This window comes from Fistularia commersonii, chromosome 24 (assembly GCF_037954325.1).
Source record: "Fistularia commersonii isolate RoL2024-O1a breed Wild chromosome 24, RoL_Fcom_v1.0, whole genome shotgun sequence".
NCBI lineage: Eukaryota > Metazoa > Chordata > Actinopteri > Syngnathiformes > Fistulariidae > Fistularia > Fistularia commersonii.
In genome coordinates, this window is record NC_141307.1 from 9,440,785 (window position 1) to 9,456,258 (window position 15,474).

Sequence of the window (15,474 nt, forward strand, 5' to 3'; positions counted from 1 at the left end):
GTACCTAGGAGAGCCAGCGGTATGGAGGTCAGCGGTTGGATTATTCAACAGCGACAGGTACAAACGAGAGAAAAAGAAATTCAGCACACATGGAGAAATACTGTACGGGGATGAGAAGAAAGGCGGCGAGCGACGGACGGAGGCGGCGAGACAACGGAAAGTGACCCGAAAGGTAAGGCGGGGAACTATGACTGAGCGCGTGTCGCGCCGGGCTTCACGGTGACTCCGGTGGGACAGAAAAAGGGAATGAGCGGCGTGTGTCCGTGTGTGAAATGTTGGCGCTCTTGAGAGACAGCACTTACTGCTGTCGACAGAGGGGACGAACATGAAAAAGCTTACGGCACCTGGTATTCCAAGGCGGTCTCCCATCCAAGTACTAACCAGGCCCGACCCTGCTTGGCTTCCGAGATCAGACGAGATCGGGCGTGTTCAGGGTGGTATGGCCGTAAACGAGACTAGCCTACGCGGAAGGGCATTTTATAAGCAGCCGTCCTCCGTCTTTTCCACCTCCAGTCATTTCCACATCTGTCAGGAGCTCCTTCTATTGCGTTTCCGTGATTACAGCCAGTGGCACCCAAGGTTACTATAACCAAAAATCATCAGACACACTGCACCTTAGGCTGCAGCCTAAGGTAAAGAGGGAGCTAGCAAAGGCCATACCAGGACTCAAATGCACAGCGGGACAGTTAATGACAAGAGAAAGAGAAAATTAAATAAAATACACATGGAAAAAGGAAGAGTACTACAGATGCAGTATTTGCGCCGAGAATGCTCATAGAGAAGTACAGAGAAGGCCGGCGGGAGCCGCATTGCCTTTTTGTACACCTTGAAAAGTCATACGACAGGTTGCCAAGAGAGGAGCGCTGGTATCCTATGAGGAAGTCTGGAGCGGCAGAGAAGTGTGTTACACTGGTGCAGGACATGTATGCTAGCTGGGAGACAGTTGTGCGGTGTGCTGTAAGACGGGACCAGAGAAGTTCAAGGTGGAAGCGGGACTCCGTCGGGGATAGGCCCTGAGCCCCTTCTTGTTCGCAACGGTGACGGACGGCCTGACGGATGAGGGTAGACGTGAATCTCCACGGACCGTGACCTTTGCAGATGCCGTTGTGATCTGTAGTGAGAGCAGAAAACAGGTGGAGGTCAAGATAAGATAAGATAAGACCTCCGTCTCGCCCCGGAGACGGAGGTCCCGATGGAGGCCGATGTTCCTGCTTTACAAAAAAAAAAACATGGCTGATGCATCTTCCGCATCTGCCCGGTCACGTGGTGCACGGCCCCCCGACAGGACGCCAAAGCATCAAAGTAAACCCAGGACTTCAACAACCAGACTCCTAGGAATATGATGAATGAATGGGGAAAAATGAAAGAGAGCCAAGGGTAGAAGCGCTGATTACTGCCGATCGCAAAAGGAGAAGAGACAAGTGTAAAAAGAAGCAAGGAGGGCATCGAAGAGGATGAGGAGTTCAAAGGCAGTGGGTCCTGATGACGTACCGTACATGTGGAGGCCTGGAAGTGCCTAGGAGAGCCAGCGGTACGGAGGTCAGCGGCTGGATTATTCAACAGCGAGAGGCACAAACGAGAGAAAAAGAAATTCAGCACACATGGAGAAATACTGTACGGGGATGACAAGAAAGGCGGCGAGCGACGGACGGAGGCGGCGAGACAACGGAAAGTGACCCGAAAGTAAGGCGGGGAACTATGACTGAGCACGTGTCGCGCCGGGCTTCACGGTGACTCCGGTGGGACAGACACAAGGGAATGAGCGGCGTGTGTCCGTGTGTGAAATGTTGGCGCTCTTGAGAGACAGCACCTCCTGCTGTTGACATAGGGAACGAACATGAAAAAGCTTACGGCACCTGGTATTCCCAGGCGGTCTCCCATCCAAGTACTAACCAGGCCCGACGCTGCTTAGCTTCCGAGATCAGACGAGATCGGGCGTGTTCAGGGTGGTATGGCCGTAAACGAGACTAGCCTACGCGGAAGGGCATTTTATAAGCAGCCGTCCTCCGTCTTTTCCACCTCCAGTCATTTCCAGATCTGTCAGGAGCTCCTTCTATTGCGTTTCCATGATTACAGCCAGTGGCACCCAAGGTTACTATAACCAAAAATCATCAGACACACTGCACCTTAGGCTGCAGCCTAATGTAAAGAGGGAGCTAGCAAAGGCCATACCAGGACTCGTATGCACGGCGGGACAGTTAATGACAAGAGAAAGAGAAAATTAAATAAAATACACATGGAAAAAGGAAGAGTACTACAGATGCAGTATTTGCGCCGAGAATGCTCATAGAGAAGTACAGAGAAGGCCGGTGGGAGCCGCATTGCCTTTTTGTACACCTTGAAAAGTCATACGACAGGTTGCCAAGAGAGGAGCTCTGGTATCCTATGGCAGAGAAGTGTGTTGCACTGGTGCAGGACATGTATGCTACCTGGGAGACAGTTGTGCGGTGTGCTGTAAGACGGGACCAGAGAAGTTCAAGGTGGAAGCGGGACTCTGTTGGGGATAGGCCCTGAGCCCTTTCTTGTTCGCAACGGTGACGGACGGCCTGACGGATGAGGGTAGACGTGAATCTCCAATGACCGTGACCTTTGCAGATGCCGTTGTGATCTGTAGTGTGAGCAGAAAACAGGTGGAGGTCGAGATAAGATAAGATAAGATAAGATAAGATAAGATAAGATAAGATAAGAACAACTTTATTAATCCCGAAGGAAACTGTTGTGCCAGAGTTACAGAAAATATAACAGTAATAAATAATAAAAGGCAGAATTGGAAATCAAAATAAACTATAAACTGAAAAGTGTCTCAGTGAAAATATAGAGAGGTGGGGGTATGCTCTGGAAAGGAGAGGAACGAAAGTTAGTCGCAGCAAGACAGCATACATGTGTGGGGATGAGAGGAACTCGGGTGGAACGGTGAGGCTACAGGGAGTGGAGATCAAGAAGCAGGAGCATTTCAGGGACTTGGACACTCTGGATTGTTTGTTGGCCCGATCGTAAATCCACGCTTTCGCGGTGCACCTGCCATGTGCAACGACAACTCCCTGGTTGGGTCACAGCCCGGCCAGGGAGGGTGGGCACGCGCGACCATAAACAGTGAACCCGGCCTCCGGCGACACAGACTTGCTCTTGAACAGCACAACAGGGGAGAGCGCGGACGCAGTCCCCCACTACCAGAAATTATGCAGTCGAGATTCCCACATTTGGGGAATTCGCAGGGGTCAGCACAGCCGCAGTGCAATGGCTGAGCCTCGCCCTGGGTGAACCACCTTCTTGATCATGGTATCTCCCCTGCCAGGTAAGTATGAGTCGCACGCGTCCCGCGCACGGAGCGCTTTCACACGCACGCCGTTCTCAGTCGGGGAGGAACCCATGCGGACTGTTCCGGGAGCTCACACACGATCCCTCTCGCACACACACACACACACACACACACACTCCGTCAAAAAAAAACGTCAACTCTGAGTTCTGACGGGCCGGGACGCTGAAAACGACATGGGCGCTTCAATTTTCACGAAGAAGTCAGAGGACAACCGGAACACGTTCCTTCCGTCCTCCTGATGCCGCGAGGGGTTTCTGCCGCTCTACGACCGGGAGAACTTCCCCCTGAGCCCAGTCTGACACAGTCTATCGGGGGCAATCCATCCGTTTCAAATGCGATCCATTTAGGCTCAGTTCTGGTCCATAGTGGGATTTTATCGGGCTGCACGGGGCGAATGGTAGGGACAGGGTTTCAGGCAGGCACGCTCGTGTGTCGCTATCTACCGCTCCCTACCGGCAGAAACAACGGGGCCAGTGTCGCTGGTCACACAGGGCACAGACAAGATCTGAATCCCGTGTATGTTGGTTACGTATGACGTTGTTTGAGGACACGGCAACCTTGACATCGGACACAAAAGCGGGGGGTGCACCGTTCCCAGAGGCACTGCAATACCGGGTCGATGCGTGGAGTGGAGAGAGCAAGCCCCTATTCCATCTCCCTGTTCCAAAAATCAATTTAATATTTGGTCCCCAGATAGGGGACGTATCAGATATTAAACTGATAAGAACAGATACTACACTTGATCTTAGCCAAAAGGCCGAGAAGCGATAGACCCTCCCCCTCGCTCGACGCCGGCGCATTCCCCGCACCGTCAGCTTCACTCACGACTTCATTCACAAATAAACCCCCAGCCCGTCTCCGCCGCTCGGCCCGGAGCGACGGCGCATGTCCCCCATCGCCCCCATCGCCCCGGAGACGGAGGTCCCGGTGGAGGCCGATGCTCCTGCTTGACAAGAAACAACATGGCTAAAGCATCTTCCGCATCTGCCCGTTCACGTGGTGCACGCCCCCCCGACAGGACGCCAAAGCATCAAAGTAAACCCAGGACTTCAACAAGCAGACTCCTAGGAATCGTGTCCCCTTCAAATCAACCTGGAATGTGGCAAAAAGTCGCCCGTGAGGAGAAAAGACACAGGTGGAAACAGGACGTTTGAACCGCTCACGATACACAGCGCGGCAAACGGGCGCCATCTTGTGAACCCGTCTGGTTACCGTATCGATGCGACCAGCTCTCACAGAGACTCGCCGCTCATCGCCGGGAAACACGATTCAAAAAACGGCACGAACACAAGACAACAGTAAAATGGTTTTAAATCCACATTTACATTTAATTACATTCATGTTTTCGTCACTACCAGCAGAACAATTTCTAAACACGACGGTAAATCATCTCGTCCCGTGGCGAACACCCACTGGACCCCGGCACCCCAAACAGCCTTCGACGGCCTTGAACGCTAACCCCGCCCCGCACCGGCTAATACCGGCTGTTACGACGACTGCTGGTCGGACGGAGCCGATCGCGCTCGGCTAGACTACCGCTTTATCGTTGTCGTTTGAGTCGCCAACACTCAATTACCGACGCGCTACGAGGCAAGATGGCGGAAGGCCGCTAGCTAGGCTGTTAGCTAGCCTTACCTCAGCTCACGAAATCTGTGACGTCGTCAAGATTTCTCGGCCGAAAGGCCCTCAATTACCGTCAAAAATCACCGGGAGTTGCTTCGCGGTTGTTATAAACACGGTCAATCCGATTGTAGGTCGAGAAATCGTCACTATTCTCTGTAAAAGTGAACTTACGTCGGGGGGCTGGACGGCGCTTTTGACCGGGAACAAATCGCGGAACCCCGGAGCCTTCAGGGACCGACAGCTCCCTTCTTCACTTCCGTGAACGGGGTATGTTCGGAAAACGGCCATAAACTCTTCGGTTCAATTCTACTTCGAACTATATAAATTAATTCTACTTCAAACTATATGAATTAATTCTAATTCTAACCATATGAATTAACTGTACTTTAAATTATGAATTAAGAAAAGAGATGTGGGACCTGTGGAATCCCCTCCGTGGACACTTTCATCCCGAGTCCCGCTTCTCTGAACTCTTATACTGGCATGCTGTGGCTTAACTGATGCCAGACCACCATTGTTGACATGCAGAGGTTTTTAAATGCACTGAATGGAGAGAAGTTCTGACACACTGTTGATGAATCAGGTCCAAGTCCAGTCACCCAGCAGCCCAGGAGTCTCCTTCTGTGCGCCGGTCTGCTCCAAGACCTCCAACATCATCCCCGTCTGCAGGAAAACAAAGAACCACAGGACCCTGGGTACAGATCTCCCATCCTGGCTCTGTAGGAGTGACTGACGTCCTCTGAGCACCTTGTTGTTCTGTCTTACCTGAGATCCAACACCGACCCGCCCTGGACCCCCTGCTGTTCACCTAGAGTGAGCAGGACCAGAGGAGATGCCGTGATAATGAGCACTGTTGTGCAACTTGAAAGTCCTAGAAAGTGACATCTGGACATCTGGAGCTCATCTGAATATAAACCACAGCGGGTAAAAACACAAACACATAAGCTGCACTTGTCTGTGAACTGCAGGTGTTCACATTGTAACCAGATATTTACACATTAACCTTTTTTTTTTTTTTACTTTTAATGAAATACATACTGTTAACATTTGCAAATATGTCCTGGAAAAGCAGTGCCTGTAACACGGCTGATGGAAAATGTTCATAATGAATAAAACAAGGAAAAGTTCATCCATTTTTTATCCCCGCTTTATTTATTATTGTTATGTTTTACTTGAAACTCTGGCACAACCATTTCCTTTGGGATAAATAAAGTTGTTCTTATTCTTATTCTTAAACAGGCCACATCTGGCCAATCAAAGATTGGTACAGAATTCATGCTTGATATGTATGATTGGATCAACGAATGTGGGAGCTCAAACTGGAGATTATCAATTTTTGGAGCTACTTCAGAACTCTTGAGAATTTATCCTGAACTGAATAACACGGATTGGCTTTGTTATTTAACATTTACTGTGGACCTACTGACACACATGAATGAGCTGGACGTGAAGATCCAACCAAAAAAACAGTTTGTGAATGAAATGCAAGAAATGTCAGAGCCTTCAAAACCAAGTCGGTTTTATTTTCAAAGCGAATATCAAAAGAGTCTGATATGTACTGTTCACAAATACATTTTTTGTTTTACATGTATCATATTGTCAGATTTTAAAAGTCAATCCGGCCCCTGAGCCAAAAAGTTTGCCCGCCCCTGGAATACCTTATGAAGACTTTTCAGAAAATCTTTGACCTGTCATTGCCAGCAAAAGGTATATAAGAAAGTATTGCAATGAATGTTTGTTCCTGACTAACTACTTATTCACCATCATTATGTCCAAATAAGTTTGTTAAAAATCAGACAATGAGATTTTCTGTCTCTCATAGTTGAAGTATACCAATGATGAAAATGAAAGACCTCGATCATGTTTTTAAGGGGGAGAACTTGCACAATTGTTGGCTGACTAAATACTGTTTTGCCCCACTTTATCTGGATACTGGGTACTGACACCTATTCAAATCAACATTTTAAAATGAGCTGATTTAGACTGTAATGATCATTTTGAGCTTATTTTAATCAAATTGTCAAATATTCAAATACAACATTCAAGTTTTTAGTTTCACCTATGAACAGGGTGATGGCAATCAGCACCAACAACACAATGAAGTCTCACAGCACCTTGACTGGACTGAAAATCAATGTCAAAATGAAGCTATGACAAACAGTGCACCTCTGCGTGAATTCTGTCCTCTTTAAACATATCTTGAACCCCCGGTGCATGTCTTCGCGATAACAAGTCATAACTTCTCACTTCAAACTCACCTGAAACATAATAACAAATAAAATCTTCAAAGGGTACAGAAGAGACCTGCATGTTATATTCCTCAACCAAGCCAAGGCGTCTTAATCCATCCCCACATCTGTCCTCTGGGAGGCCTTCAACCTCTTCCAAGTGCATGAAACCACCACAAACCTGGTCAGAAGCTTCCTCCAGCATTTCTTATTCTGTAAAACAACCACAGAGTACAAAACATGGTGATCATTGGAAGTGGGCTTCAGGGCAGGCTGCGCCACATCCCCTCTAGCCTTTACCATGGCAATGGAGATGATCATCGGTGCATCTCGGTGGAGCGACGGAGGGGAGCTACTGCAGGCTTGACAGCGGCTGCCTCCGATTCGTGCCTCCAAATAATTATTGGAAAAGCCCCCCAGTACAACAGTTGAAGAACATGAAATGACCACCTAGATCCCCACCATCACCTCTACCAAATGCCTGCTGGAGAAGCTTCACTCCAACACTACCTGGGGAAGAAGAAGTTGGAAGCCAACAAGTAAGGGAGCATTTCCATCGTGAAAGGAAAGCTTACTGGCCACGGTTCCACCTCGTCGAAACAGCCATTCCTTTGATATCAGAGCTGCAGGTCCAGCCTTGGATGGTGGAAGCCTCAGATGCAGAACAGACCAACGCTGCATTGAATCCCTTCAGGGGGTTGTAGGACAGGATACAGATTGGATTGGAAATGCAGGATCTCCCCTGAAAGGTAGTAAACATCAGACTTTTCTACTCATCCTGAAATTACAAAACACACAAGAGATGTGTTTCAGTATTACACATTTACAATACGCAATTAAAAATGTGTCTGTAGATCTTTGTGCAAGTCGCTTCAAATCAGCCTTGCTTGTTCAGAGATGATTAAAAAATCCTTTTCACAGAAAGGTGAATTTAGAACTCAGTAAAATAAAAAAAACATTTTAAGTTTTACCAGAGATTTTCAATAATAATGTTTTCATTTCCCATATGAACAAGCAGATGAAAATGTGTTTAAACAACAGACGAGAGTGCCACATGACCACAAGCATGTAATTGATTCCTTAGTACAAATACAGCCAATAAAACAAAAGTCAGAGAACATGACTCGGTTTTGAGTCATGCATTGCTCCTTTCAGAAGCTGATCCAGGGTCAGCCATCGCAGCCCTTCAACGACAAGAAAAACTCTGAGTTCCGATGGGTCGGAATGACCGAAACGACACAGACGCTTCAATTTTCATGAAGAAGTCAGAACACAGAACACATTCCGTCCATCCTCCTGATGCCACAATTGGTTTCTATTGTTTTACAAACGGGAGAACTTTGCCACGATCCCGGTCTGACAGTCTTTAAACGCGACCAGTGTGGTGGACGGATCGGGGCTGTCGTCTTTTGTCGTCAAACACAATCCATTTGCGCTAAGATCAGATTCCTTGGTGGGAATTTACTTCGGTACACGGAAGCAAGGCGTAGAGACAGGTTGTCCAGTTAAAAAACTTATGTCACACGTCACCCACAACCCTCCTGCCTCTTTGCATTATCATCTACCAACACAATACAGTAGACGCACCAAATGGTACGTTAAACATTCGTCTCTGCAATTTGAGAGGGTGCACCGTCATCTTCACTTCAAACAACATCGCTGATGCGTCTTCCGCATCTCCTCGGTCACGTGGTGCACGGCCGACCAATAGGACGCCGAAGCATAAAAAAAAATTAACAATCAGACACATGGAAATCCTCCTCAAATCCACGGGACGGTGAATGGGCGTCATCTTGTGGACAAACAATTTTGACCAAATGGCTTTATCTGTTCACCTGCAACATATCATGAAAATTTGACATATATTGTGTAGAATCACATCCATTCAACATATTTCAACAACAAAAAACAGCTTTAACGAATTCGAAAAGTGATTTACAACTTGTTCAAAAACCTTCAATTTGGTAAGATAAACCTTTCTGATCAAATGGCTTTATCTTTCTTTCTTGCTGCTGGATTGGAGTGAGTTAATATATTGTGTTGATTCTGTATTGTGTAGAATCACATCCTATTCAGCATATTTCAGCAACATACACCAGCTTTAAAAAATTACAAAGTTATTAACATCTTGTGCCAAAACCTTCAACACTTCATGTCCAAATGGCTTTATCCTTATTTTTTGTGACATATATTGTGTAGAGTCAAGTCCTATTCAACAAATTTTAGCACCAGACACCAGCACCTAAAGAATTCTTCGTCTTCTTCTTCTTTCGGCTTTTCCCGTCAGGGGTCACCACAGCGAGTCAACTTTCTCCATCTAACCCTATTCTCTGTATCTTCCTCTCTCACGCCAACTACCTTCATATCCTCTCTCACGACATCCATAAATCTTCTCTTTGGTCTTCCTCCAGACCTCTTACCTGGCAGCTCCAATTCCAGCATCCGTCTACCAATATATTCTCCATCCCTCCTCTGTACATGACCGAACCATCTCAGTCTGGCTTCTCTGACCTTCTCTCCAAAACATCGAACATGTGCTGTTCCTCTGATAGCCTCATTCCTGATCCTATCCATCCTGGTCACTCCCAAAGAGAACCTCAACATCTTCATCTCTGCAACCTCTAGTTCTGCCTGCTGTCTTTTGATCATTGTAACAGTTTCTAGTCCATACATCATCGCTGGTCTCACCACTGTCTTGTACACCTTTCCTTTTATTCTGGCTGAAAGTCTTCTATCACATAGTACCCCTGACACTTTTCTCCACCCATTCCAACCAGCTTGGACCCGTCTCTTCACCGCTTTTCCACACTCTCCGTTGCTCTGGACTGTTGACCCTTAGTACCTGAAATCCTCCAGCTTCTTGATCTCCATTCCCTGTAGCCTCACCGTTCCACCCGAGTTCCCCCCATTCACACACAAATATTCTGTCTTGCTGCAATTAACTTTCATTCCTCTCCTTTCGAGAGCATACCTCGACCTCTCTAGATTTTCCTCTACCTGTTGTCTGCTCTCACTACAGATCACAGTGTCATCCGCCAACATAATGGTCCATGGGGATTCCTGTCTAACCTCATCTGTCAGCCTGTCAATCACCATTGCGATCAAGAAGGGGCTCAGAGCTGATCCCTGATGGAGTCCCACCTCAACCTTGAACTTCTCGGTTACCCCTACAGCACACCGTACCAGTGTCTCACAAGAAGCATACATGTCCAGCACCAGTCTAACATACTTCTCTGCCACTCCAGACTTCCTCATACAATACCAGAGCTCCTCTCATGGCACCCTGTCATATACTTTTTCTAGGTCTACAAAAACACAATGGAGCTCCCTCTGGCCTTCTCTGTACTTTTCTATTAGCATTCTCAATGCAAATACTGCATCTGTAGTATTCTTCCTAGGCATGAAGCCATACTGTTGTTCACAAATGCTGACTTCTGCTCTCAGTCTAGTTTCCACTACTCTTTCCTCTAACTTCATTGTATGATTTATACACTTTATCTCTCTATAGTTGCCACAATTCTGCACATCCCCTTTATTCTTAAAAATAGGCACCATCACACTTTGTCTCCATTCTTCAGGCATCTTCTCACTCTCTAAGATCCTATTGAATAATCTAGTCAGAAAATCTACCGCTGCCTCTCCTAGACACTTCCACACCTCCATGGGTGTATCATCAGGACCAACTGCTTTTCCACTCTTCACCCTCTTCAATGCCTTCCTCACTTCCCTTTTAGTAATTTGTGCTACTTTGTGGCCTACAATAGTCCCCTCTTCTACCCTTGCCTCTATTTTGCTTTCCAGATTCATCAGCTCTTCAAAGTACTCTTTCCATCTTCCCATATCTCTTCTAGCATCTGTCAATCCATTTCCCTCTCTGTCCTTAATCACCCGGACCTGTTGTACATCCTTTCCATCTTTATCTCTGTTTTGCCAACCTGTATAGATCATTCTCACCCTCCTTACTATCCAACCAAGCATACAAGTCATCATACGCCCTTTGTTTTGCCTTTGCTACCTGTATCTTTACCTTTCGCCAAATCTCCCTGAACTCTTGTCTATTCTCTTCAGTCCTCTCAGTATCCCACTTCGTCTTTGCTAACCGCTTTCTCTGCATATACTCCTGCACTTCCTCATTCCACCACCAAGTCTCCTTATCTACTTTCCTTCCAGATGACACACCAAGTACTCTCCTATCTGTCTCCCTGATAATACGAGCTGCTGTTGTCCAATCATCTGTAAGCTCACCGTGACCACCCAGACCCTTTCTTAACTCCTCCCTGAAAACCATGCAACACTCCTCCCTTTTCAGCTTCCACCATTTAGTCCTGTGCTCTGCCTTTGTCCTCTTCATCTTCCTTGTCACCAGAGTCATCCTACAAACCACCATCCTATGCTGTCTGGCAACACTCCCACCTACAACTACTTTGCAGTCACTGATCTCTTTCAGGTTACCTCATCTATACAAGATGTAGTCTACCTGCGTGCTCTTACCTCCACTCTTATAAGATACCCTATGTTCCTGTTTTTTTCTGGAAAAATGTGTTCACTACAGCCATTTCCATCCTTTTTGCAAAATCTACCACCATCTGTCCCTCTGCATTCCTATCCTGGATACCAAATCTGCCCATCACTTCTTCATCCCCTCTATTGCCTTCGCCAACATGTCCATTGAAGTCTGCACCAATTACCACTCTCTCATTTCTGGGAATATTCTGTATCACTTCATCTAACTCGTTCCAGAACTTCTCCTTTTCTTCAGATTCACATCCCACCTGTGGGGCATAGCCACGAACAACATTGAGCATCACACCTTCAATTTCCAATTTCAGACTCATAAGTCTATCTGACATTCTTTTCACCTCTTGGACATTCCTAACAAACTCCTCCTTTAAGATAACTCCTATTCCATTTCTCTTCTTGTAAGTACCATAATAGCACAACTTAAAGCCTGCTCCTCAACTACTAGCCTACCCTTCCACCTGGTCTTCTGGACACACAGTATTCTACCTTCCTTCTCTGCATCATGTCCACCAACTCTCTACCTTTTCCTGTCATAGTCCCAATATTCAAAGTCCCTACTCTCAGTCCCAGGCTCTTTCCTTTCATTGTTGAGTCTGGATTTGAGTGAATTTATTCATTTTGTAGATTCTATATTTTGTAGAAATCCTTAATATTCAGTATATTTCAGCGCAAGACACAACCTTTAAAGAATTCCAAAGTTATTTACAACTTGTGCCATAAACATTCGACTTGGTGAGATAAACATTTTTGATCAAATGGCTTTATCTTTTAAACCTGCTGCTGGATTTCAGTAAATGTGACATATATTGTGTAGAATCATGGCCTTTTCAACATATTTTAGCACCAGACACCAGTTTTAAGAATTCACTTGTTATGTACAACTTGGTCCAAAAAGCTTCAACATCATGACATCAAGAGTTTTGACCAGATAGGTTTATGGTTTAAACCTTTGGGTAGATTTAGGTAAAGATGACATACTTTGTGTAGAATCATGTCATATTCAGCATAATTCAGCACCAGGCACCAGCACTAAGAATTCCAAAGTTATTTACAACCTGTGCCAATAATCTTAAACTTGGAAGATAAACACTTTTTGACCAAATGGGTTTATCTTTTAAAGATGTGGCTCCATATCAGTAACTGTCGCAGATATTGTGTAGAATCATGTCCTTTTCAACATATTTTAGCACCAGACACCAGTTTTCAATAATTCTCTTCTTGTTTAAAACTTGTTCTAAAAAGCTTCAATTGGTAAGATAAACACTTGATGTCCAAATGGCTGGATTTCAGTAAATGTGACATATATTGTGTAGAATTACACCCTATTCAGCATATTCCAAAAACAGACACCAGATTTAAAGAATTACAAAGTTATTTATAACTTTTGCAAAAAACCTTCGACTTGTTGAGATACAACATTTTGACCAAATGGCTTTATCTTTCTAACCTTCGGCTGCATTTAAATAAAGATGACATATACTGTGCAGAATCACATCCTATTCAATATATTTCAACAATTACCAGCTTTAAAGAATTCCAAAGTAATTTAAAACTTGTTCCAAAAAATTCAATTTGGTGTGATAAACATTTTTGAATAAATAGCTTTGTCTTTCATTCTTGCGACTGGATTTGAGTGAATTTATACATTGTTTAGATTCTGTATTGTGTATAATCACATCCTTATCGGAAAATTTGAGCTTCAGACACCAGCTTTAAAGAATTACAACTTGTGCCAAAAACTGTCAACTTGGTGAGATAAAGATATTATATCCAAATGACTGCCAGATCTAGTGATCTGAGAGAAAGACCGGTGATTAGAACTTCCTCCTTACACCTGCCATCGCTGGATTGACAGGATCTGACTGGACCGAGAAGGCCAAGGAGTAAACACCAAATTAACAGACTGAGTATGGTTTTGTCCATTAAAAGAAAGTCGATGTGGTTTATACTTTTGTTCGCGAAAAGAAAGTAGGTGTGGTTCATACTTTTTCCTTCAAAAGAAAGTAGACAGAGGTTTATACTTTTAGCCCTAAGAAAAGAAAGAACAGCAGGGTGCACTGGAATATATGTGTGTGTTGTCACTTCAAAGAGATTTTTTATACTGACTAAAGTCAGTCTCTGAAGTAAGTGTAATTTTTAGGTTTTGGTTAAAATTGAGAAAGTTGGTTTGCAGTGACAACTGTGTCTGCAGAATATTAGGTTCTATAAGAGCTTGGCACGGTCAATGATCTCTGTGAACATTGTGACTGATAGTTAACCACAACAACCTGTAGTGTAAAAAAAAAATGGGAAACTAAAAGCCTTGGAAGGGGATGTGAAGTTCATGCACAAATTGGATCCAGATACTACAAAATATTAAAGAAAACGGAAAAAGAAATACAGCAGGGATGGAAAATTAAGATTACCATAATTAAAAACGTATGGATGAACACGAAAAATGCAAAAACAAGAAAAAGAGTGATGAAAAGTTTGACGAAGTGAGAAAAGTTGAAAAATGGATTAAACAAGCCTCTACACGAACACAAAGTATACAAAAGAAGAAAAAAAGAACAAATTAAAGATCAGAGTAAAGAAACTATGTTTGTGCAGAAGGAGGATAATGGAACAGCCGTCAAAGCTGTGATGCAGCAACCCCGACCACTGGAGATGCCACAAGGCGCAGTGGGAGGGGTTCCAGAGCCATTATACCCAGATCTTAAAAAGCTGCCAGCATATGAGGACATACACAAAGACAAACAAGAACAAGTAAAAGTAAAACCAACACATCCATACAAAACACGGAGAAAGAACCTTAACAAAAGTTATATTGTAGATGAGGCCAAATTATATCCTATCATACAAGTTCCGAATCCACACGATGCGGAAAACCCCCATGTGTAAAGATATCACATACTGAGGTAAAAGAAGCTGCAGATAATGGCTGGGGGCCATTCCAAGATGCAGTTTTCCATCTAGCTGAGTCATAGAGTTTGATTGGATTGGAGTTAGAACAAATATTCAAACTTGTCTTTCTATTAAAATGGGCAAGATATCGAGGTGATTACAAAGGAGGAAATCTCCAACAAGAGATTTGTCAACATCCAACAGATGGTCCTATTGTTGGAAATTATCTGGCTGCTGTACAAGCAGTATTAAATAGAGCAAGACCACTGCATGCAGCCACCGCAGCCCATGCACAGTCAGCAGCATGCAAACAAGAAACAGGAGAAACTGTTACACAGTTTCAATTCTGCAATGAAGGGAAATTTGGAAACCATAGTGGATTAGAATTCAATGAGCAGGATGATTCTCCTTACCAACTACATGTGAAACTTGGTCTGCTGAGAGGACCACCGAGGAGCTCCACTGAATGCCCCAGGAGGTCTTTCCTACCTGAGGCTATCAGACTTTTTAATTCCTCTCCCTTCAGCCACAGGGAATCTCAAAATCTTTGTACTTAAGACCTTAAGACACTTTATAGCCTTGACTGCTACTTAGACACTTTATAGTTTTATTTGTATTTCTTACTCTCCCCACCTTTCTTTTTTTATGCTGTTTACACAATTTCCTACTTGTATTTATTATTGTTATGTTTTACTTGAAACTCTGGCACAACAATTTCCTTCGGGATAAATAAAGTTGTTCTTATTGTTAACTGAGAAATATGCTCTCAATTATTTTCCGTTTTATTTTCCGGTCTGTCCGTTGTGTTTTTATTTGCTTGAAAATAAACTTAACTTCTTCCAGTTCTGCAAAGCAAGAGATGTCTCACACATATTATTCCTCCGTAAAAGACCCAGCCGG

General features: G+C 44.7%; 4 non-coding genes across 4 annotated transcripts; all 4 read right to left on the reverse strand.

The window, feature by feature from the left end:
• Positions 1-332: 332 nt before the first annotated feature.
• Positions 333-451, reverse strand: LOC147220340 (5S ribosomal RNA). The gene has a single exon (XR_015108480.1). It is a non-coding gene; the product is annotated as a 5S ribosomal RNA (ribosomal RNA).
• A 1,393-nt stretch (positions 452-1,844) lies between these two features.
• On the reverse strand, positions 1,845-1,963 carry LOC147220341 (5S ribosomal RNA). The gene has a single exon (XR_015108440.1). It is a non-coding gene; the product is annotated as a 5S ribosomal RNA (ribosomal RNA).
• A 1,176-nt stretch (positions 1,964-3,139) lies between these two features.
• Positions 3,140-3,303, reverse strand: LOC147220342 (U1 spliceosomal RNA). The gene has a single exon (XR_015108547.1). It is a non-coding gene; the product is annotated as a U1 spliceosomal RNA (small nuclear RNA).
• Positions 3,304-3,897: 594 nt separating this feature from the next.
• On the reverse strand, positions 3,898-4,088 carry LOC147220343 (U2 spliceosomal RNA). The gene has a single exon (XR_015108133.1). It is a non-coding gene; the product is annotated as a U2 spliceosomal RNA (small nuclear RNA).
• Between the last annotated feature and the right edge of the window lie 11,386 nt (positions 4,089-15,474).